This window comes from Pleurodeles waltl, chromosome 10 (genome assembly GCF_031143425.1).
Source record: "Pleurodeles waltl isolate 20211129_DDA chromosome 10, aPleWal1.hap1.20221129, whole genome shotgun sequence".
Lineage (NCBI taxonomy): Eukaryota > Metazoa > Chordata > Amphibia > Caudata > Salamandridae > Pleurodeles > Pleurodeles waltl.
The window spans coordinates 439,347,946-439,371,196 of NC_090449.1; positions in this window are offsets into that span (position 1 = coordinate 439,347,946).

Genomic DNA, 23,251 nt, shown 5'->3' on the forward strand with positions numbered 1-23,251 from the left:
TGTGTATGTGTATCAGGTGTGTGGAATTCAAATCGGCCAATGTGGCTGAGTTTTGTTCGTTTGTGTGTATTCTGACCGCGGCGGTGTGTACCGCCAATGGAAAACCGCGTTTGAAAGACCGCCGCGTGGATTCGTGGGTCGTAATGGCATGGGCGTATTTCTGTTGGCGTGACGGTGAAGGTTTTGTCACCTCCACTTTTCCGCCGACCGCTGGTCTGGCGGTCTGTTGTGGCTGTCGGATTTTCGGAGGTTTGGCTGCTGCGGGTCAGAATGACCGTGGCGGGTTACCGCGGCGGAATTATGGAGGATTTCTGACCGGCGGTAGGCGCCTTTTACCGCCGAGGTCAGAATGACCACCATAATGTGCTACTGGTGAACATTGAGCAACTAATATGCACTGTGGTGAAACACAAAGTCATTGGTCAAACATCATTAATAGCATCACATGTGTGTCAGACTTTAAAGCAAAAGCTGCTTGAGATGTGTCATTTTTACATTGATTCTTGATTCACTGCCAATGGTTTAGCCGTTTGGTTTTCCACATGGTTTGTACATAACTGGTTCAATTTCCTTGCAGATGTTGAAGAGAAAAATTCAGAGTCTGAAGTGTCCACCCAGAATTCTGACTAAGTGGGGATGGGTAAGTGGGTGCACCAGAAATGTGGATATCTGGGAGAAAAAGCCACTTACAGGTGGGCAGAGACTAGAGAGATGTACATCCCCCTAGCTTTGATGAAAACTGTGCAGCATGCACAAGAGAGATCTGTCACACAAACAGTCAAAGATCAGTGGGAGAGAGAAGAGTTACCAGGACTGATATGGCAAATTGATCAGGTTTTAAGGGGAGTGATTGCTGCAGATTACCAAGGAGAAATCAAAATTATGTTGATAACTAGAAAATAATCTGATTCATTCATACAAATTGGAGACAGAATGGCCCAACCTGTCAAAGGTGCAGTGAATGGAGGTTTGGTAAAGAAGGAGTATGCCCCAGCCCTTCTGACAGTGCAAGGAAAGGGAAGCTGTGGTACAGCAGATAAAAACCTAAATGCTGAGGTGTGGGTTGAAGCCCCAGATGACCCTCTAGAACCCGCAAAAATCATAACAAAGGGCCCCAAAAATGTCCTGCTGATTATAAAACAGGGAAAGGAAGAGGAAGGGCACATTTCAGATGACAAATGTTATTTGCAAGAAAAGTCATACTTTTTTCTTTTGCAGATCCTACCACGTTTCGCCACTGAGCATGAGTGTGCTGTGTGGTCTCCCTTCGGGTGTGTGCGTGTGGGGTCGGGGGAGGGGCCAAACCCCCAACCTCAACCTGATTGAGTAAAGTACAAACACTATGGATCCATTTTGCGCAAATGGCGCCTTCAGTTCAAGTTCAACTTGTTTGATTACGTTTTTCCACTGGAACTAAGCAACCTTAACAGTTAACTGTCTGTGTTTTTTCGTATGGAACTCTGACTTTCGCTTACACCTGCATGTACTACATCTACAGCCACTACTGCCATCACCAGCACACCCACCACCACACCCCGCTCATGTGCAGTCACCACTCCCACTACCATTCACCCGTCCCCTCTGTCCTCTCCCACTGTGTCTCCCCTGTGTCCTCTCTCACTGTGTCTGTGACGCCACCTCCCAAGATACACAAATGCAGGCACACACCCACCCAACAGCCATCCACCTCAGGACAGCCTCCAGCCCATGCACCTTCACCCAAAGTCAGCAAACGAACATCTCCTACAAACACAACCTCTTCCTCCACTCCCAAACCCCTTCCAGCAACCCGTTCCAGTGTCTCCAAAAAGCTTTTCCTGTCCAACCTTGACCTCTTTTCTACACCTCCCCCACCCCGTCCGTCTCCTAGGTCCCGAACTAGCACCTCAGCCGCAACATCTACGGGACCAGTGGTGCCTGTAGTCACCGGAATCTGGAGTGCACCGGCCACCAGGGCAGCCAGTGTGGCACAGAGCTACAGCACGGACAGTCCCCCACCTGTGAAGCATCAAAAGTTGGTCAGTGCCCGGCGGGAGAGGGGGAAGACTCCAGCCACCAAAGCCGCTCCCAGGGGTCCCGGTGGGAGTGTGGAGTCAGCTGCGACAACTTCCATGGTGGGGAAGGGCCACAAGAAACCAGGAAAGTCTGGGAAGAGCAGCACGGCGGAGGAGACCGCCATCATCCCCGCTGCCCAGGAGGCAGCCGCCATCATCCCCGCTGCCCAGAAGGCCACCGCCATCATCCCCACAGCCCAGGAGGCCACCGCCAGCACAAGCCCGCTGGGCTAGAGAGGACCGCCAGCACAAGCCCCGCTGGGACAGAGAGAGGACCGCCAGCACAAGCTCCGCTGGGACAGAGAGGACCGCCAGCATAAGCCCCGCTGGGACAGAGAGGACCGCAAGCACAAGCCCTGCTGGGACAGAGAGGACCGCCAGCACAAGCCCCGCTGGGACAGAGAGGACCGCCAGCACAAGCCCCGCTGGGCTAGAGAGGACCGCCAGCACAAACCCTGCTGGGACAGAGAGGCCCGCCACAGCTGAGTCACTGCAAAGGAGCCCGCCGCCTCAAGCACCGCTGAACAGGGCACCATCGCCTCAAGCACCGCTGAACAGGGCACTGCCACCTCAAGCACCGCTGAACAGGGCACCGCCGCTCCAAGCAAAACTGAACAAGGCACTGCCGCCTCAAGCACCGCTGGCCCATGAGCGCCAAGGGCACTGATGCTACTGAGTCCGTCATAAGCAGGATGAAGCACTCTGGGCACCATGACCCCTCCAGAACCAGTGGAAAGATATATCCACTACCTCTGTCCTTAGAAGGATGAAGCACTCTGGGGACAGAGCCCCCTCCAGAACCAGTGGAGACCGTCATCCACTTGAGAGACTGTGGCTTTGCACTCCCCGGGATGGAACAGTGGGCAACCCACCCACTGTATAGACTTGAGAGACTGTGGCTTTGCACTCCCCAGGATTGAACAGTGGGCAACCCACCCACTGTATAGGCTTGAGAGACTGTGGCTTTGCACTCCCCAGGATTGAACAGTGGGCAACCCACCCACTGTATAGACTTGAGAGACTGTGGCTTTGCACTGCCCAGGATTGAACAGTGGGCAACCCACCCACTGTAGAGACTTGAGAGACTGTGGCTTTGCACTCCCCACGATGGAACAGTGGGCAACCCACCCACTGTATAGAATTGAGAGACCGTGGCTTTGCACTCCCCAGGATTGAACAGTGAGCAACCCACCCACTGTAGAGACTTGAGACACTGTGGCTTTGCACTCCCCAGGATAGAACAGTGGGCAACCCACCCACTGTGGAGACTTGAGAGTCTGTGGCTTTGCACTCCCCAGGATAATGCACTGGGCATGGGGCCCCCTCGTGGATTTGGCGTTGTGCACTAAACCGGCTGAGGTGCCCCCCTTTCCCTCCCCCTGAGGTGCCTGTTTTCTTGCTCTCTGATGCCCCTGCAGTGTTCTCTCCGTCATGGTCGGGGATCTTGTGTGGGCCTCGCCCATACCGTGTTGACCCAGTGTTCCACGGACTTCATTGGAGCACTACCTGGACTACTATGCTTGGTGTATATTTTGTTTATGGTGTATATATGTATTTTTATGTACTTGATTTTAATATATTACAATGGTTACACTCATTTTCTTTTGTCTTTGCATTCTTCCGGGGGGGTTGGGGGATGTAACTATCATGTATAAATATGTATTAGTGTGTGTGTGTGTTGTAGTGGGTGAGGGTGAGGGTGGGGGTGAGGGTGGGGGTGGGGGTGGGGGTGTTGCCTGTGTGTGTCCCTATTTTTTCCCTCCCCTGTGTGGTAGGTACAGTACTCACTGTGGTCTTCGCCACCGGCGTTCGTGCTCCTGGTAGAGGAGCAGGAAGACTATCGCAGGGAGAATTTGGAGTTCTGGCTCCATGGTGTCCTGGTTCCTCGTGGGGTGTGTAGAGGTGAGCGTTTTCCCTTCGAAATCCTGTTTCCGCCGTGTTTGCCCCGGAAAAGGTGGCGGATTGGTAGGTTGTGATACTGTGGGCGTTACTTTGTCTTCTGACTGTTTGTTGGCGGTGACCGCCAAGCTGTTTGTCTGTACCGCAGTGGTGGTCGGAGTGTTGAAGTGGCTGTCTTTGTTGGCGGTTTCCGCCACGGTCGTAATTGCAATTTTTTTACCGCTGGCCTGTTGGCGGTCTTACCGCCGCTTTAACACCGACCGCCAGGGTTGTAATGACCACCTATATGTTTTGTTCAGTTTAGCTGCCTATTGGCTTTGACATGGTGTTAGCCATTACATTCTGTATTCAGGTCAGCTATTGGCTTTGACATGACATTAGACATTACATTTGATATTTAGGTTAGCTGCCTATTGGCTTTAACGTGGGGTTAGACATTGCAGTTGAGACATTGCAGATGAGCTGTGTTTTTCCAAGCTGTGTTTTTCCACATGGTAGACCTAGCAGTGTTTTTCACACCAGACCTTAGCTGATAAGAGCACGTAGATTTTGTGTTTACCTCACAATCCAGTCTGAGAACGAGTGAGCTCGGGAGAATTGGCCACTCTCCAAGTTTCTTCGGTTCTCACACTGAGTTTGCTTCTAAGGATGACTCTGGACTACAGCAGGGATAGGTTGAATCTGCTTGACTTCAGACAGGAACAGAGACGTCAGAGGCCTGTCTCCCGTTTCGGTAGAAAATCTCTTTCTTGCAGTTGAACGGAGTCATCAACTTGAAGCCCCAGAAAGATGAAGCTGAATATAGGCCCTACTTTGACAGCCTTGACCTACGGTGATGAATTTTGACTTTTATGCTTTGCTTTGAACTTATGCTATAATATAATCACATATATTTGCTGTGTACATTGCAACTGAGAAATACTTTGATATATTTTGCTTTCATTGCTGCGACTACTTTTGAACGTGTGCTTCCAATCTACTAAGGTTCTGTAAGCTCGGTTATGAGATAAGAGCAGGAAAGCAGAACACCTTCCTACACAGTGTGCCAATGAGAATTGGTAAAATTAGTCACTAGCCTGCAGTGACAATTTTAAAAGCAGAGAGAGCATAAACACTGAGGTTCTGGTTAGCAGAGCCTCAGTGATACAGTTAGGCACCACACAGGGAACACATACAGGGCATACTTTATGAGCACTGGGGTCCTTACTAGCTGGATCCCAGTGACACATAGGCAAAAGCAAACATACATATAGTAAAAGGGGGGTAACATGCCAGGCAAGATGGTACTTTCCTACAGTGGTATAGAAGGAGCTTTGCATGTCTCCTAGTTCAGCTTAAACTGCTCAGCTATAGCTACCTCTATCAGCCTACACTGCTAGAACACTACTAATCCACTAATAAGGGATAACTGGACCTGGCACAAGGTGTAAGTACCATCAGGCACCCACTATAAGACAGGCCAGCCTCCTACATTGGTTGTGCAGCAGTGGGATAAGTACTTGTAACTGCTTTACCACTTTGTTGTTGGTGCTTTTCAGAAGAAAAACATATTCCAAATACTTAGAAATATACATAGTTAACCTAAACAGTTTAACTCTCTTTCTAAAAACTGTTTAAAAAGTCTCTAAAAAGTTTTCAAAAGTTTTGAGAAGTTTGAAAAGTTTTCCTCTTTTCTTTAAAATAATTCTTATTTTTTTTCTCTCTATCTTAAACTCTTTCTTACAACAATGTCTGCAGTAGAGCTTACTCCCACAGTTGTCCAGGCAACCTACGGTAGTTTAAGCTTTAAAAGTTTGAGGGGTCTCTGCATAGAAAGAGGTTTAAGCATTGGGAAGAACCCTACCAAAGATCTTCTCCTTAGCCTTCTCCTAGAAAGTGACCAGAAACAGTCTGGCCTATCTCAGGGTCAGGAGGTAGAGGAGGGAGGGTACCCAGCAAGAATCAGGGAAGGGCCCTGAGGACTCTGGGGAGGGTTCATCCAAAGACCTGTCAGCTAACAGGCCATCTAGTGAAGCTGGTAGGTAGGGGGGCACACATCAGTAAGGCTCAAAAAGGCCAGGTACCTAGAATCCAGCCAGTTAGAGACAGGTCCACTTCTGCCAATTCCCACATTTCCTCTGTGTCTCAGAATTCCCCAGCCCCCCGCCCTGAGGATAACACCCTAGACAGGGAACTCAGAAAGCTGAGGTTGGAAGAGGCCAGACTGAAGTTAAGACAGCAGCAGTTGGCCTTAGACAGGGAATCCCTAGATGTGAAGAGGGAAAGGCAGAGGTTGGGGTTAGTTCCCATGGTGGCAGCAGCAGTGTTCTTGATAGTAATCCTGCAAGAGAACAAGATTCTAGGAACCTGCACAAGATTGTCCCCCCCTTACAAAGAGGGGATGACATTAACAAGTGGTTTGCTGCACTTGAGAAGGCCTGTATGGTACAGTTTGTCCGTCAAAGACAGTGGGCTGCTATCTTGTGGTTATCATTCACTGGAAAGGGTAGGGATAGGCTCCTTACTGTTAGAGAAAGTGATGCCAATAACTACAAAGTTTTGAAGGATGCACTCTTATATGGATTTGGCTTAACCACTGAACAATACAGGATAAAGTTCAGAGATACCAGAAAACAGTCCTCTCAAAACTGGACAGACTTTGTAGACTGTTCAGTGAAGTCCTTGGAGGGTTGGTTACATGGCAGTAAGGTGACTAACTATGAAAGCCTATGTAATCTACTCCTGAGAGAGCATATTTTGAATAATTGTGTGTCTGACTTTTTGCATCAGTGCTTCGTAGACGCAGATCTGACCTCTCCCCAAGAATTGGGAAAGAAGGCAGACAAATGGGTCAGAACAAGAGTGAACAGAAAAGTTCATACAGGTGGTGACAAGGATGGCAAGAAGAAGGATGGTAAGTCTTCTGACAAGGGTAGGGACAAAGATAAAAAGCATTCTGAGTATTCATCAGGCCCAAAAAAATCCTCTGGAGGTGGCGGGCCCAAATCCTCTTCTAACAATCAAAAGAAGCCATGGTGTTATTTATGTAGGAGTAAAGGCCATTGGGCAAGTGATTCCACCTGCCCAAAGAAAAACACTAAGGCTCCCACTACCACAAACCCAACTGCATCCTCTAGTGCCCCTAGTAATAGCAGTGGTGGTGGGAAGCCTACTACAAATAGCCAATCAAAGGGTGTAGCTGGGCTCACCATTGATAATGTTGTTGGGGGTAGTCTTGTTAGGGAGACCACAGAGGCTACTTTAGTCTCTGATGGTGGTATTGACTTTGCCACCTTGGTTGCTTGTCCCCTTAATATGGGTAAGTACAAGCAACTTCCACTAATAAATGGTGTTGAGGTTGAGGCCTACAGGGATACAGGAGTCAGTGTCACTATGGTGATTGAGAAACTGGTTCGCCCTGATCAACACCTACTTGGTTAGCAGTACCAAGTGACTGATGCTCATAACAACACTCTTAGGGGGTTATTCTAACTTTGGAGGAGTGTTAATCCGTCCCAAAAGTGACGGTAAAGTGACGGATATACCCCCAGCCGTATTACGAGTTCCATAGGATATAATGGAGTCGTAATACGGCTGGTGGTAAATCCGTCACTTTTCCGTCACTTTTGGGACGGATTAACACCTCCTCCAAAGTTAGAATAACCCCCTTATCCACCCCATGGCTGTTGTGAATCTCACCTGGCGGGGGGACATTTACTGGTCCAAAGAAAGTTGTGATAGCCACTGATGTACCTGTAGACTGCTTACTAGCCAATGATTTGGAGACATCAGCTTGGGCTGAAGTGGAGTTAGAGGCTCATGTAGCAATGCTGGGCATTCCAGGGCATATCTTTGCTCTCACAAGGGCTCAGGCCCAGAAGCAAAGAGGACAGGGAAGCTTGAATCCCAGAACAATGGACCAAGTGCTCCCAAAAGCTAGGGGTCGAAAGGGTAAATCCTTGCCCACTATGCCTCCCTCTCCAGAAGATTCCCCTTTTGAGGAAGAGGAATCCTCTCCCTGTGCAGAACCTGCAACAGATGAGGTGGCAGCAAACACTGCTGAGCTTTGGGGTGCAGGGGGGCTGCTAGGGAAGAGCTGAGTGTGGCACAGCAGACCTGTCCCACACTAGAGGGTTTAAGACAGCAAGCTGTCAAACAGCAGAATGTGGATATCACTGATAGCCGTGAGGTCTATTGGGAAGATGACCTCCTTTATACTGAGTCAAGGGACCCTAAACCTGGACCTGCCAGGAGATTGGTTATCCCTTTGCAGTATAGGGAGTTTCTTTTGACCTTGGCACATGATATTCCTTTGGCTAGGCATTTGGGCCAGAGTAAAACTTGGGACAGACTTGTTCTATTGTTTCACTGGCCTCACATGTCAGAGGACACTAAGGAGTTTTGTCGCTCCTGTGTGACCAGCCAAGCCAGTGGCAAGACTGGTGTCACACCAAAGGCCCCCTTAATTCCACTTCCTGTGGTTGGGGTGCTGTTGACATAGTTGGCACCCTTGACCCTCCAACTGCTTCAGGCAGTAGGTTTATCCGTGTGGTATTGGACCATGCCACTAGGTATCCTGAAGCAATTCCCTTATGGACCACTACAGCTCCTGCAGTGCCAAAAGCCCTCCTAGGAATCTTTTCCAGAGTGGGTTTCCCTAAGGAAGTGGTGTCAGACAGAGGTAGTAACTTCATGTCTGCATACCTCAAAGCTATGTGGGAGGAGTGTGGTGTAACTTATAAGTTCATTACTCCTTATCATCCACAGACAAATGGTCTGGTTGAGAGGTTTAATAAAACTCTCAAAGGTATGATTATAGGACTCCCTGAATAACTCAGAAGGAGATGGTATGTCCTGTTGCCATGCCTTCCTTTTGCTTATACGGAGGTACCCCAAAAAGGAGTGGGCTTTAGCCCTTTTGAACTTCTCTTTGGGCACCCTGCAAGAGGTCCCCTTGCTCTTGTGAAAGAGGGTTGGGAACAACCTTTAAAAGCTCCAAAGCAAGACATTGTGGACTATGTACTTGGCCTAAGATCCAGAATGGCTGAGTACATGAAAAAGGCCAGTAAAAAGCTTCAGGCCAGCCAAGAGTTCCAAAAGCAATGGCATGACCAGAAGGCTTTCCCGAACCAGTACTAACCAGGACAGAAGGTGTGGGTACTGGAGCCTGTGGCCCCAAGAGCACTCCAGGACAAATGGAGTGGACCCCATCTCATTGTTAAAAAGAAGGGTGAGGTCACCTACTTGGTAGACATGGGCACTGCCAGGAGTCCTCTTAGGGTGCTCCATGTCAACCGCCTAAAACCCTACTATGACAGGGCTGACTTAACCCTGCTCATGGCAACTGATGATGGGCAGGAAGAAGAGAGTGACCCTCTCCCTGACCTCTTCTCCACCACTAAAGCTGATGGCTTAGTGGAGGGAGTAGTGCTTGCAGATTGCCTTACTGCTGAGCAGAAGGACAACTGTATAAATCTCCTAGGCCAATTATCTGACCTCTTCTCACTGATCCCAGGAACAACTACCTGATGCGAGCACACAATCAACACTGGAAACAGTTTACCTGTCAAAAGTAAGATTTATAGGCAGCCTGACCATGTCAGAGATTGCATAAAACAAGAGGTACAGAAAATGCTGGACCTAGGAGTGATTGAGCCTTCAGAGAGCCCATGGGCTAGCCCAGTGGTGCTTGTCCCAAAACCTCACAGTAAAGATGGTAAAAGAGAAATTAGGTTTTGTGTTGACTACAGAGGTCTCAATCAAGTAACCAAAACTGATGCTCACCCTATACCCAGGGCAGATGAACTAATAGACACACTGGCTTCTGCCAAGTATCAAAGCACTTTTGATTTAACTGCAGGGTATTGGCAGATTAAATTGTCAGAAGATGCTAAACCTAAAACTGCATTTTCTACCATTGGAGGGCACTATCAGTTTACTGTTATGCCCTTTGGTTTACAAAATGCACCTGCCACTTTTCAGAGGTTGGTGAACACAGTCCTGCAAGGTTTGGAAGCTTTTAGTGCAGCATATCTAGATCATATAGCTGTCTTTACCCCCACCTGGGATGAGCACCTGGTCCACCTATGGAACGTTTTAGAGGTCCTGCAAAAGGCAGGCCTCCCTATCAAGGCTTCAAAGTGCCAGATAGGGCAGGGGCAAGTGGTTTATCTGGGCCACCTGGTAGGTGGGGAACAGATTGTACCACTGCAGGGAAAGATCCAAACCATTATAGAATGGGCTCCCCCTACAACTCAAACCCAGGTAAGAGCCTTCTTAGGCCTCACAGGGTACCACTGGAGGTTCATTAAGAACTATGGCTCCATAGAAGCGCCTCTTAATGACCTCACTAGTAAGAAGATGCCTAGGTATTGTGGACAGCTAGCTGTCAAAAGGCTTTTGATGAGCTAAAACAGGCCATGTGCTCTGCACCTGTCCTAAAAACCCCTTGTTACTCCAAGAAATTCATAGTCCAGTCTGATGCTTCTAAATTAGGTGTAGAGGCAGTTCTATCACAGCTTAACACTGAGGGCCAGGATCAACCTGTTGCTTTTATCAGCAGGAGGTTGACCCCTAGAGAAAAGTGTTGGTCTGCCATAGAGAGGAAGGCCTTTGCTGTGATCTGGGCACGGAAAAGGTTGAGACCATACCTGTTTGGTGCTCACTTTATTGTTCAGACAGACCACAAACCTCTATTATGGCTTAAACAAATGAAAGGTGAAAATCATAAATTGTTGAGGTGGTCCATCTTCCGACACGGAATGGACTACACAGTAGAACATAGACCTGGGAGTAACCACTCCAATGCAGATGGACTCTCCAGATATTTCTAATTAGACAATGAAGACTCATCAGGGCAAGGTTAGCCTTATTGTCCCTCGTTTGGGGGGGTTGTGTTGGAAAGTACCATCTTGCCTGGCATGTTACCCCCATTTTTACTTGTATGTCAGTTTGTTTTTGCCTCTCTCACTGGGATCCTGCTAGTCAGGACCCCAGTGCTCATAGTTTGTGGCCTAAATGTGTGTTCCCTGTGTAGTGCCTAACTGCATCACTGAGGCTCTGCTAATCAGAACCTTAGTGCTTATGCTCTCTCTGCCTTTAAAATTGTCACTATAGGCTAGTGACCATTTTCACCAATTCTAATTGGCACACAGAAACACCCTTATAATTCCCTAGTATATGGTACCTAGTTACCCTGGGTATTGGGGTTCCAGGAGATCCCTATGGGCTGCAGCATTTCTTTTGCCACCCCAAGGGAGCTCAGACAAATCTTACACAGGACTGCCACTGCTGGCTGAGTGAAATAAAGTCCACGTTATTTCACAGCCATTTTACACTGCACTTAAGTAACTTATAAGTCACATATATGTCTAACCCTCACTTAGTGAAGGTTAGGTGCAAAGTTACTAAGTGTGAGGGCCCCCTGGCACTAGCCAATGTGCCCCCACATAGTTCGGGGCAATTTCCCCAGACTTTGTGAGTGTTGGGCCACAATTACACGCGTGCACTACATATAGGTCAATACCTGTATGTAGCTTCACAATGGTAACTCAGAATATGGCCATGTTCCATGTCTAAGATCATTGAATTGTTCCCCCAATACCATTTTAGTATTGGGCGGACAATTCCATGCATCCCAGGGTCTCTAGCACAGAACCCGGGTACTGCCAAACTGCCTTTCCGGGGTTTCCACTGCAGCTGCTGCTGCTGCCAACCCCTCAGACAGGTTTCTGCCCCCCCCCCCCCGGGGTCTGGGCAGCCCAGTCCCAGGAAGGCAGAAAAAAGGATTTTCTCTGAGAGAGGGTGTTACACCCTCTCCCTTTGGAAATAGGTGTGAAGGGCTGGGGAGGAGTAGCCTCCCCCAGCCTCTGGAAATGCTTTGATCAGCACCAGATGGTGCCCTTCTCTGAATAAGCCAGTCTACACCAGTTTAGGGATCCCCCAGCGCTGCTCTGACGCGAAACTGGCCAAAGGGAAGGGGAGTGACCACTCCCCTGACCAGTACCTCCCAGGGGAGGTGCGCAGAGCTCCTCCAGTGCGTCCCAGACCTCTGCCATCTTGGATTCAGAGGTGTTGGGGCACAATGGACTGCTCTGAGTGGCCAGTGCCAGCAGGTGACATCAGAGACCCCTCCTGATAGGTGTTTACCTCTTTCAGAAGCCAAGCCTCCTTTCTCAGTAGCCAAACCTTCTTTTTGGCTATTTAGGGTCTCTTCACTGGGCTATTTCTTAGATAACGAATGGAAGAGCTCACCAGAGTTCTTCTGCACTTCCCTCTTTGACTTCTGCCAAGGATCAATCGCTGACTGCTCCAGGATGCCTGCAAAACCGCAACAAAGTAGCAAGAACACTACCAGCAACATTGTAGCACCTCATCCTGCCGGCTTTCTCAACTGTTTCCTGGTGGTGCATGCTCTGAGGGCTGTCTGCCTTCACCCAGCACTGGAAGCGAAGAAGAAATCTCCTGTGGGTCGACGGAACCTTCCCCCTGCCAACGCAGGCACCAAACTTCTGCATCACCAGTCCTCTGGGTCCCCTCTCATCCTGACAAGCGTGGTCCCTGGAACACAGGAGCTGGGTACAAGTGTCTCCCACAGCCCACTGGCCCTTCTGTCCAAATTTGGTGGAGTTAAGTCCTTGCCTCCCCACGCCAGATTGCAAACCTGTGTACTGCGTGATTTGCAGCTGCTCCGCCTTCTGTGCACACCTCCAAGGATTCCTTTGTGCACAGCCTAGCCTGGGTCCCCCGCACTCCGTCCCACATTGCCCAACTTGCTGAGTGGGACTCCGACATCGTGGGACCCTCCTTTGTGACTCTGAGTCGACCGCTATCCTCAGATCTTCTAAGTCCCTGTTCCAGTACTTCTGCGGGTGCTGCCTGCTTCTGCGGGGGCAGTTGTTGAGTGCCCCTCTGTCTCCTCCTCCAAGGGGCGACATCCTGGTCCTTCCTGGTCCCCAGCAGCACTCAAAATCCTTAACCGCCACTCTTGAACCTAGCAAGGCTTGCTTGTGGTATTTGTGTGTGGAAACACTTCTGCAACCTTCAGTACGCCATGGGACATCTTCCATCCAAAGGAGAAGTTCCTGGCCCCTTACGTTGTTTCAGAATCTTTGGCTTCTTCCACCCAGAGGCAGCCCTTTTGCACCTTCATCTGGGGTTTCCTGGGCTCCTGCCCCCCCTGGACACTTGGTTGACTCTTGGACTTGGTCCCCTTTCTTTACAGGTCCTCAGGTCCGGGAATCCGTCTTCAGTTTTTTTGCTGGTGCTTTTTGTTCTTGCAGAATCCCCTATCACGACTAGTCTGTCTTTCTGGGGTAGTAGGGTAACTTTACTCCTACTTTTCAGGGTCTTGGGGTGGGGTATCTTGGACACCCTTACTGTTTTCTCACAGTCCGAGCGACTCTCTACAACCTCCCATAGGTCTGGGGTCCATTCGTGATTCGCATTCCACTTTTGGAGTATATGGTTTGTGTTGCCCCTAGACCTATGTCTGCCTATTGCATCCTATTGTGATTCTACATTGTTTGCAGTACTTTTCTTACTGTTACTTACCTGTTTTGGGTTTGTGTACATATAATCTGTGTATATTACTTACCTCCTAAGTGAGGGTATCCTCTGTTATACTTTTGGCATATTGTCACTAAAATAAAATACCTGTATTTTTAGTAACTCTGAGTATTGTGTTTTCTTATGATATTGTGCTATATGATATAAGTGGTATAGTAGGAGCTTTGCATGTCTCCTAGTTCAGCCTAAGCTGCTTTGCCATAGCTACCTTCTGTCAGCCTAAGCTGCTAGAAACACCTCTATTCTACTAATAACGGATAACTGGACCTGGCACAGGTTGTAAGTACCACAAGGTACCCACCATAAGCCAGGCCACCCTCCTATACCATGTCAGCCAGATGGTGTGGATGTGTTTAAGGTCCTCCCTGATCCCAGGTACTGTTCCTCCTGCTGCTGCTGGGTCTCCTGCAACTTGGCCAGTATCTGGCCCAAGGTCACCTGGGAATGTTGGTATGCTCCCAGGATCCCTGCAAGTACCTCATGGAGAGTGGGTTCCCTGGGCCTGTCCTCCCCGTCACACAGCAGTCCTCCCAGCTTCCCTGTTGTCCTGTGCCTCTGTCTCCTGAACCCTGTGCCCACTGCCACTGACCCCAGGTCCCTGATTGTCTTGAGTTTGGGGGGTTTCCGGGGGTCCCTGTAGTGGTGGACACACTGCTGATTGAAGTGTCCTGGGGACAGTGGTATGGGCCCGCTGGGTGGGTGCTGTGCTGGTGTTTCGTGAGGGGGGAGTGTCTGTGGTGGCATGGGACTGTGCCTGGGTACCCGACTGTCCAGAGGTCCCTGATGGGACAGGTTGGTCATCATGATCCAGGCGTGCAGAGCTGCTGCGTTCACTGTGAGCCACTTCTGTGGGGGTACTGGATATTGGTGGCACCTCCTCTCCGGTGACGTTGAGTGGGGGTCCTGTGGGGATATAAATGCAGTGTTATTGTATCTGCATGTGCCTTCTTGTGCATGTGTGTGTTTCCCTGTATGGTTGTGATAGCCCGGTCAGCGTTGCCTTTTGTGCGTGGTGATTTTGTGTGCCAGATGATTCTCTCTAATGGGAATGCTTTGGTGATGGGTGTCCATGCAGGTCTGTGATGGGTGTCCATGCAAAAGTGTTGCATACAGGGCTTGGTATTGGGGTGGGTGGGTTGTGATATTGGAGTATTTGTGAGTTGCTGGAGTGATGGGGGTGATGGTAGGGGTAGGAGTTTGTGATGGCATGCAGGTAGGGTGTGGGATATAGTAGTAAAGATTTGACTTACCAGAGTCCAGTCCTCCTGCTACTCCTGTGAGGCCCTCAGGATGCATTATTGCCAAGACTTGCTCCTCCCATGATGTTAGTTGTTGGGGAGGAGGTGGGGGTCCACCGCCAGTCCTCTGTACTACTACTTGGTGTCTTGCAACCACAGAACGCACCTTCCCCCGGAGGTCGTTCCACCTCTTCCTGATGTCATCCCTTGTTCTGGGGTGCTGTCCCACGACATTGACCCTGTCCACGCCTCTCTGCCATAGCTCCATCTTCCTTGCAATGGATGTCTGCTGCACCTGTGATCCGAATAGCTGTGGCTCTACCCGGATGATTTCCTCTACCATGACCCTTAGCTCCTCCTCTGAAAACCTGGGGTGTTTTTGGGGTGCCATGGATGTGGTGTGAGTGGTATGTGTGAGGATGTGTGGGGTGATGTGTTTGGGTGTGTGCTGTGAGATGCGTGGATGGTGTATGGGTGATGTAGGCGGCATTTACCGTCAAAGTTGTAATGAGGGCCACAGTACTTATACACAAGTAAAGACAATACTCAGTGTTACCAAAAATAAAGGTATTTATTTGGGTGACACAGTACCAAAAATATCATAGAGACAATACTCCTTCTGGAGGTAAGTATTATACACAATGTATACACTAGACCCCAAAATTAGACAAGTAAATAGTCATAGAACAATGCAAACAGTAGGAAATCCAATGGGAGAAAATAGGTCTAGGGGCAACACAAACCATAAAAAAGTGGAATGTGAATCACAAATTCCCCCCTAGACAAGTGTAGTGTGTGCAGAATCGCTGGGAGAGTAAGAATACAGGAAAGGTAAGTAAATTACCCTACCCCAAAGCCCATAAAAGCAGAAGTAAAGTACTGCAAGTTTCCTTAGGATGCACTACTCCTCATTTTTTGGATTTTGCAGCAGCCAACCAAGTCTGCAAAGAACAACTGCTGGATTATTGGATCTGAAGACCTGCAAAGGAAGGGGACCAAGTCCAGAAGTCGAAAGAAGTTCCAGGAAGGACAGGAGCCCCTGCCAACCCAGAAGAGGGTACAAAAGAAGAGTCCCTGGTTAGTTGAAGACTGCAGAAATGCACCCTAGGAAGATGCCAGAAGGTTCCTTCATGATGCAAAAGATGTCCCACGGTGTGAAGATCGTTGCAGACAAGATTTTGTGTTGGAAGCCTTGGCTACTGCAAAAGTGTGTTTTTCATCAAAACCCAGGAGGGATCAGGGGGCCTCAACTCTGTGTGGGAAGGAAGAGGGGGCTCTCTGCACTTTAGAGAGTCCTCAGGATGCCAGCCAGCACCCCGAGAAGCCGCAGGATCCGGGTTCAAATGAGGTGCAAAATGCAGCACAACAAAAGAAGGTCCCATGCCGCTGGAGAACAACTCAGCGTTTTGAGCGTCACAGGGTGGAGTGCTGGGGACCTGGGCCAGGCTGTTCACAAAGGAATTTTGAAAAGAGTGCACAGAGGTCTCAGGAGGTGAAGAAGACACAGAACACAGGGGTACTGTTGTTCTTGGGGAAGGCAAAGTCTTTCCTCCTCCAAATTGCATCAACAGGACCTCAGGACAGTCTATGTTGATGATGTCCACCCTCTGTGTCTTTAGGAGCACGCTTGTAGCCGTGAGAGGAGTCCCAGGGTACCGTTCGTTGCCTTGGAAGGTGCCTGCTTGGAGCAGGGGAGTGACTCCGTCACTCCACAGGAGATTTCTTTGGTTCTTCTGGTGCAGGATGAAGACAGGGAGTCTCCAGAGCATGCATACCATGGAAACTGTTGCAGTTGCTGACTTGGAGCTGAGGTTGCTGAAGAAAAGTGTCTCTTGTAGACACTTTGTTGCAGTTACAGCGATTCTTGGAGCAGGCTAAAGTTGATCTGAGGTCAGGGGATGCTGAAGTTGTTGCAGAGGATTCCTGAAGGAAACTTGCAAGAAGCATCTGAAGAGAACCCACAGGAGAGACCCTAAATAGCCCTGAAAGAGGGATTGGCTACCTTATCAGGTATGAACCTATCAGGAGGGGTTTCTGACGTCACCTGCTGGTACTGGCCACTCAGAGCCCTCCAGAGTGCCCCCACACCTTGCAAAGCAAGATGGCTGAAGTCTGAGACACACTGGAGGATCTCTGGGCACCACCCCTGGGGTGGTGATAGACAGGGAAGTGATCACTCCCCTTTCCTTTGTCCAGTTTCCCGCTAGAGCAGGGGAGAAGGGGTCCCTGTACCGGTGTAGACTGGTTTATGCGAGGAGGGCACCATCTGTGCCCTTCAAAGCATTTCCAGAAGCTGGGGGAGGCTACCACTCCTCAGCCTGTAACACCTATTTCCAAAGGGAGAGGGTGTAACACCCTGCTCTCAGAGGAAATGCTTTGTTTTGCCTTCCTGGGAATGGGCTGCCCAGACCCCAGGAGGGCAGAACCCTGTCTGTGAGGTGGCAGCAGCAGTAGCTGCAGTGCAAGCCTCAGAGAGCTGGTTTGGTAGTACTGGGGTCCATGGTGGAGCCCCCAGGATGCATGGAATTGCCTTCCCAATACCAGATTTGGAATGGTGGGACAATTACATGATCTTACACATGTTACATGGCATATTCGGAGTTACCATTGTGAAGCTACACATAGGTATTGACCTATATGTAGTGCACGTGTGTAATGGCGCCCCCGCACTCACAAAGTCTGGGGAAATGGTCTTGAACTATGTGGGGCACCTTTGCTTGTGCAAGGGTGCCCTCACACTTAGTAACTTTGCACCTAACCTTCAGCAAGTGAAGGTTAGACATATAGGTGACTTATAAGTTACTTAAGTACAGTGAAAATGGCTTTGAAATAGTGTGTGCACTATTTCACGCAGGCTGCAGTGGCAGTCCTGTATAAGGGTTTGTCTGAGCTCCTTATGGGTGGCAAAAGAAATGCTGCAGCCCATATGGATCTCCTGGAAGCCCAATGCCCTGGGTACCTAGGTACCATATACTAGGGACTTATAAGGGGAGTCCAGTGTGCCAATTGAAATTGGTAAATGAAGTCACTGGCCTACAGTGACAAATTTAAAAGTAGAGAGAGCATAAGCACAGAGTTTCTGATTAGCAGAGCCTCAGTGACACAGTTAGGCACTACACAGGCATACATATTAGGCCACAAACTATAAGCACTGAGGTCCTAGCTAGTAGGATCCCAGTGAGACAGGCAAAATATACTGACATATAGGTTTTTATCTATGAGCACTGGGGTCCTGGCTAGCAGGATCCCAGTGACACAGTAAAAACAAACTGACACACACTCACAAACAGGCAAAAGGTTGGGGTAACCGTGCTAGAAAGAGGCTACTTTCCTACAACACCAACATAAGGTAAGTAATTAGACATACGATAGTGCTAACAATATTAAATGCTCTAGAATGCAATGGGAGAAAATAGGTCTAGGGGCAACACAAACCAGATACTAAGAAAGTGGAATGCGAATCACGAATTCCCCCCTAGACAAGTGTAGTGTGTAGAGAATCGCTGGGAGAGTAAGAATACAGTAAAGGTAAGTAAATTACCCCACTCCAGAGCCAAGAAAAGTAGGAGTAAAGTACTGCAAGTTTTCCTTAGGACACATGACAAGTCGTGATTGAAGTTATTGCAATAACCAACCAAGACTGCAAACAACAAATGGTGGATTCCTGGACCTGAAGACCTGCAAAAGAAGGAGAGCAAGTCCAGAAGTCGAAAGAAGTTCCAGGAAGGACAGGAGCCCCTGCCAACCCAGAAGAGGGTGCAAAGGAAGAGTCCCCGGTTGGACGAAGACTGCAGAAATGCACCCAAGGAAGATGTCAGTGGGTTCCTGCATGATGCACTGGATGTCCCACAAAGAGAAATTGGATGCAGGCGAGTTTTGGCACTGGATTCCTCCAACAAGCCTTGGTTCCTGCAAAGTTGTGTTTTGCATCAAAATGGCGCTATCTGGACCCAGGAGGGACCTGGGGGCCTCAACTCTGTGTGAAGAGGAAGGGGGTCTCTCAGCACTTTGGAGAGCCCTCAGGACACCAGATAGCACCCACCGGATTCCCAGAAGACGGGGACAAAGGAGGTGCTAAATACAGTTGGTGCAACACTCCAAAGGAAGGTCCCACGCTGCTGGAGAACAACTCAGTGAGTTGAGCGTCGCAGGATAGAGTGCTGGGGACCTAGGCCAGGCTGTGCATGAAGGAATTTTGCAAATAGTGCACAGAGGCCTCAGGAGGTGAAGAAGACGCGGTGCACAGGGGTACTATTGTTCTCGGGGAAGGCAAGGTCTTACCTCCTCCAAATTGGGACAGCGGGACCTCAGGACAGTCTGTGTCGGTGGGGTCCACCCTCTGTGTTCCAAGGAGCATGCTCTTCGCCAGGAGAGGAGTCCAACAGAACTGGTTGTCGACTTAGAAGGTGCCTGCGTGAGCAGGGAAGTGACTTCACAGGAGATTTCTTCAGTCCTTCTGGTGCCAGGTGAAGACAGGGAGTGCCCAGAGCGTGCACACCGTGGAAACTGTTGCAGTTGCTGTCTGGAGCTGATGTTGCTGGTCACAGTAACCTTCCTGCATACTTGGTTGCAGTTACAACGGTTCCTGTAGCAGTCTGCGGTTGATCCAACGGTCAGAAGCTGAAGCAGAGGAGTCCTGCTGGTGTCTTGCAAACCGAATCTGGGGAAAAACCTAGAGGAATAGCCCTGAGAGGGGGTTTGGCTACATACCCAGGTGTGCACCTATCAGGTGGGGTCTCAGACGTCACCTGCTGGCACCGGCCACTCAGATGCTCCCAGAGGGTCCCCACGCCTTAGAATCTAATGTGGCTAATGCCAGGGACACTCTTGGGGAGCACCGGGCACCACCCCGAGGATGGTGATGGACAGGGGGGTGGTCACTACCCTTTCCTTTGTCCAGTTTTGTGCAAGAGCAGAGATTGGGGGCCCCTCTACCGGTGTAGACTGGATTATGCAAGGAGGGCACCCTTTGTACCCTTCAAAGCATTTCCAGAGGCGCTGGGAGGATACCCATCCCATGCCTGTAACATCGATTTCCAATGGGAGAGGGTGTAACATCCCTCTCCTAAAGGAAATGCATTCTTCTGCCTTCCTGGGATTGAGCTGCTCAATACCCAGGAGGGCTAAACCTGTCTGTAAAGTGGCAGCAGCTGGGGCTGCAGTGGAAACCTCAGAGAGCTGGTTTGGTGGTACTGGGGTCCATGGTGGAGCACCCAGGGTGCATGGAATTGGCCTCCCAATACCAGATTTGGATTGGGGGGTTCAATTTCACAATCTTAGACACCTCGGATGGCCATATTCGGAGTTACCATTGTGCAGCTACATATATGTATTATAATGGTGTCTCTGCACTCACGAAGTCTGGGAAAATGGGCCTGGATGACGTGGGGGCACCTCTGCTAGTGCAAGGGTGCCCTCACACTCAGTAACTTTGCATCTAGCCTTCAGTAAATGAAGGTTAGACATATAGGTGACTTATAAGTTACCCAGTGTAGTTAAAATGGCTGTGAAATAGTGTGTGCACTGTTTCACTCAGGCTGCAGTGGCAGTCCTGAAGGAGGGTTTGTATGAGCTCCTTATGGGTGGCAAAAGAAATGCTGCAGCCCATAAGTATCTCCTGGAACCCCAATGCCCTGGGTACCCAGGTATCATATAGTAGGGACTTATAAGGGTGTTCCAGTATGTCAATCTGAATTGGAATATGGAATCACTAAACTATAGTGACAAATTGTGTAAACAAAGAGAGCATAAGCACTGGAGTTCTGGTTAGCAGGATCACAGTGAGACAGTAAAAACACACTAACAACCAGGCAGAAACTATGAGCACTGGGGTCCTGGCTAGCAGGATCCCAGTGAGACAGTAAAAACATACTGACAAACACTGACAAACAGTCCAAAATGGGGGTAAACATACTAGAAAGAGGCTTCTTTCTCACAGCAGCTGAGACCATGATACAGCAGCCTCAGACTCTCTCATGTGGCCTGCAGTAGTTCCTTCCCTGCTAGTGCATTGATAATCGAGGTTGCACATTCCATGGCTGTTATTGTGTGTGCAGCAAGAGATGGTGCCAGCCCCAGAGTCAGTGACCTTTCCTGCTTTTGGTTGCTTTGTAAGTGTCGATGGAGAATTATGAATGGGCCCCGGAAATCCCATAGTTCTATCTTCTGTGCCTGGTGTAACAGTGGAGCAGCTGGTGCATGAGCCTCTGCCTCTCAGGTCAGTCAGGCCCATGTGGAGAGAACAGACTCTGTCTCACTATCCTGATGACAGGGAGAAGGGTCCGGTTGGTGCTGGCTGTGGCAGGATGTTTTTAATTTCAATGTACTTGTGCCCTCCCGGTCGGGCCCCCAGAGATTGCTGCTGCTGTTGAGCACTGGAGTATAGGACTAGACGTCGTTGGTCCAACCTCCTGACCTCGAAACATGCTGTTGCCATGTCGAGGGTAGTCCTTATGGGTGGTGGGGGGGAGGTGTCTGTGGTCACAGCGTGATTCTGAGGGCAGGCACTATCTTTAAAAGGCACATAGCACAGCTCTCAAGTCAGCGGTGCACTACTTAGCTCCTTTCACTGTAGTGACACAATTATCTTCTACACTCAATAGCTGTCTGCAGCCGGGGGAATAATGCACAGAGACACTCACTTCAGCAGCAAGCTTTATTTTACCCGCTGCAGCAGCACTCTTGTGACTCTCAGACTTTTGGTACGTTATGCAAAAATGAACGCTTCTGCTTATAAATGTTCCTGTAAATGTTGCAGTTTTATCTACTGGCAATTTTGACTTGCCATGATGTACTAGCACAGAGGGTTAATATCCCTGCTGCAAATCACATGCGCCATTGCATGCAACATGTACTATACGCAAAACTGTTTTTTATGAGGTCAGATTACCTGTCTGAGTTACTGTTTTTCTCACAGAAATACTTTTATTAGTTGTGGAACTTTTGGGCAAGGCACCTGGCGCTGAGCTGGGTGGAAGGTGTTTTATGTAAATAATGTATTTAAAACCAACTGGTAGTTGGGCCAAATTCCTTGTGTGTCCCATAGTTTTCATGCAACAATAAAAATGTCATGGTAACTCTGGAGAAAAAGGGAGTGCTGGAGTGAGATCAGCGTTTTGAATAGCGGCAGTTTTTACTCTTCATAAAGTAGTGCAGGAGGTTAATGTGCCTTCCTCAAATGGGTGTAATTTCTGAGATTTATATGTTTCCTTCATCTTCATTGCTTTGCTCGTGAGAAAGTGTCACTCATAGTCTTTAAAATTTCACTCATAATTACACTGAAATTATGAAAATGTCACACATAAGCAATCTGAAACCTTGGCCGCTGGGTTTTACACACCACATTTGTGACATTGATTTTGGGTTTGTAATAAAGCTTTAAAATTTTATTTGGTTTGGAGTTTAATTAGGGTTTAAAATTTCATGGTGTCTAGAATTGTTTATGGTTTTATATCACTGATTTGTGATTGAATGAATCTGACTACTATACTCTTCAACAAGTCCAAAGATCTAGTCGACCTCTTGTGGTGGGAATAGTGATGATGTCTCACCAGAGTGCTTGTGGTTTCTAAAACCGAGGAGGGAAGAAGCCTTCTGCAAGCGCATCAACGTGTTAAATGAAAATCAAATCTGAGGTATGCTATATTTTATATTCGGTATTCTGGGCATTCAGGCCTAGTTAGTAAACGAATGTGGGCACTACGTAGAAACTTTAACAACTAACCGGTGGCTGCTGAAGGGTGCTTCTTGTGCAATTGGGTGGATGTTCTTGAGATAACACCTAGTTCCTCTCTTTCCATTCCAAGCACTTTGTCTTTCACTCGTTTCTTCGCCCCCTCCTTCAAACTGCGTTGGACCCACTCGCCCAATCTACTTTTTTTTGTTTATCCATTCCACTATGATAAAAAAACAGAAAAAACAGCATTGACGTCGTTTTCTAGGGGCGCCTATGCTTTGTGGCTACAAAACAAGCCGACAGGCAGCTATTATTATTAATTTTTTTTTAAAGCCATACTGGACTGCATGGCTAGAACCACTAACAAAGCAAAGAGCTCGCAAAGGCGAAACCTATTGGCTTTGCCAGTGCTTGTTTAAAAGCGCTTCGCGCCCTCAGTCAGCTATTATAACTGTCGCATTCCAACCAACCTCAGCAGGACTCGCAGTGTTGCCTGATTTTCAGAGCATTCTCTAGCCCAAAGCCAACGAAAAAGTAGCCCAAAGTAGCCCAATGTCGCTACTTTAACGAAGATGGGGCAGTGGCAGGCAGTAGATAGATATTTGTGGCTGGACAGTCTTACAGAAGTGGTAAGCGCAGAATTTCTGCTCTTGCGAACTGTATACCTTCTCTCATACTTCTAGGGTGCAACCCGCACAAACCATTTTTTCCAGCATAACTGGATACACAGCTGTCTCCGGGAAGGTGGGTGTTTTTTTTTTTTTTTAACACTTCTAAGTCCTTAGGGCTGCCAACGAGAGCTTAATTTGTTTACATCCAATAACCTACCCCGTTTAATA